Raw genomic sequence first — 2500 nt, 5'->3', positions numbered from 1 at the left:
AAATTTCAATCGGTATGACCTTAATAATACGGGTGCGCAGGCGCGCGCTGCGCACAGCGCGAGGAATTTTGGCCTACGGGACCCCTCCCGACGTGGTTTGGCCTGAGCACGGGGCTCCCGACGTGATTTGGCCTGCCGAGTCCCAGGCATGGGCAAAAATTTCAATCGGCAGCGCGCTAGAGATTTTTGCCTACGAATTCCCTCCCGACGTGACTTGGCCTGTGGCTGCCCAGCTCAAGAACAACACCTCTTTCCCACCAAATCCCCCCCAAATTCATCAAAAGATCCGAATTTATCAAAAAGATTTGATGAAAACGGCTCAAATTGATGAAAATGGGGCATATTTGCTTGTTGGGCAGTGGCTGGGGGTGCCTGGGCGCCCCCCAGACAGCCCCCAGCCATGCCCAGCCATGCCCCAACAAGCAGCTCCCCCTATATATGTCTGATGTGCCATTTCCAGTTTTGTAGAAAAAGGGGTTAATTTTCCCTGCAGGCATAAAGTCCCGAAAATGTGACCTAGAGGTTGAGTTTTTCCGCGATTTTTTGCAGGCATGTTAGGGACATAAAAACAACATCTCCCACAAAAAATTAGAATTTTCCGACGAGGGACGGATTAAATATGAATTTTTTACGCGCCAAAAACTCAAGAAAACGAAAAATCAAAACATCGACCTAGAGATCGAATTTTGAGCTGGTTTTTTGCAGACACCTCACTAAAAATACATCTAGAGGGTCTGGAAAGTTTCGTGGCAAACCGACAACGTTCCGATTTATTTTGATTTTTCGACCGAAACGCGCAAAAATCGCAATTTTTTTTCAAAGGAGCACCCATCAACGGGACAAATCTTGCTCCCAAAAAATTCAGGCGTGTTTGGGACATCATGAGGGCCTCCCCCAAGAAATTTTGGCGAATTTGCACGCGGGATTCGTTAATTACGAATTTTTAAGCGTCAAAACGTCAAGAAGGCACGACATCCGCGCTAGTCGACCTAGAGTTCGAATTTTGAGCTGGTTTTTTGCAGGCATCTCTATAAAAATACATGCAGAGGATCTGCCAAGTTTCGTGGAAAACCGACAACGCCTCGATTTATTTTGATTTTTCGACCGACACGCTCAAAACCTCAATTTTCCCCCAAGTGCGCGATCCACCGACGGGTCAAATTTTGTCCCCCAAATATTCGGCCATGTTTAGTACATCATAAGGGCCTCCCCCAAGAAATTTTGGCGAATTTGCACGCGGGATTCGTTAATTACGAATTTTTAAGCGTCAAAACGTCAAGAAGGCACGACATCCGCGCTAGTCGACCTAGAGTTCGAATTTTGAGCTGGTTTTTTGCAGGCATCTCTATAAAAATACATGCAGAGGATCTGCCAAGTTTCGTGGAAAACCGACAACGCCTCGATTTATTTTGATTTTTCGACCGACACGCTCAAAACCTCAATTTTCCCCCAAGTGCGCGTCCACCGACGGGTCAAATTTTGTCCCCCAAATATTCGGCCATGTTTAGTACATCATAAGGGCCTCCCCCAAGAAATTTTGGCGAATTTGCACGCGGGATTCGTTAATTACGAATTTTTAAGCGTCAAAACGTCAAGAAGGCACGACATCCGCGCTAGTCGACCTAGAATTCGAGTTTTGAGCTGGTTTTTTGCAGGCATCTCTATAAAAATACATGCAGAGGATCTGCCAAGTTTCGTGGAAAACCGACAACGCCTCGATTTATTTTGATTTTTCGACCGACACGCTCAAAACCTCAATTTTCCCCCAAGTGCGCGTCCACCGACGGGTCAAATTTTGTCCCCCAAATATTCGGCCATGTTTAGTACATCATAAGGGCCTCCCCCAAGAAATTTTGGCGAATTTGCACGCGGGATTCGTTAATTACGAATTTTGAAGCGTCAAAACGTCAAGAAGGCACGACATCCGCGCTAGTCGACCTAGAGTTCGAATTTTGAGCTGGTTTTTTGCAGGCATCTCTATAAAAATACATGCAGAGGATCTGCCAAGTTTCGTGGAAAACCGACAACGCCTCGATTTATTTTGATTTTTCGACCGACACGCTCAAAACCTCAATTTTCCCCCAAGTGCGCGTCCACCGACGGGTCAAATTTTGTCCCCCAAATATTCGGCCATGTTTAGTACATCATAAGGGCCTCCCCCAAGAAATTTTGGCGAATTTGCACGCGGGATTCGTTAATTACGAATTTTTAAGCGTCAAAACGTCAAGAAGGCACGACATCCGCGCTAGTCGACCTAGAATTCGAGTTTTGAGCTGGTTTTTTGCAGGCATCTCTATAAAAATACATGCAGAGGATCTGCCAAATTTCGTGGAAAACCGACAACGCCTCGACTTATTTTGATTTTTCGACCAAAGAGTGCAAAATCGCAAGAACGTAGGTGGACGTTTGAGTTTTTAGCTCATCCTCTGAAGAGGCTACCGACGCAACACATTGAGTGTATATGCAATAGAAGTGTCGTCCGTGCACAACACTTGGTGGG

The sequence above is a fragment of the Medicago sativa genome, chromosome 6 (assembly GCF_051527215.1).
Source record: "Medicago sativa cultivar Bolivia chromosome 6, Bolivia_mono, whole genome shotgun sequence".
NCBI classification, from domain to species: domain Eukaryota; kingdom Viridiplantae; phylum Streptophyta; class Magnoliopsida; order Fabales; family Fabaceae; genus Medicago; species Medicago sativa.
This window is presented reverse-complemented; position numbering follows the sequence as displayed.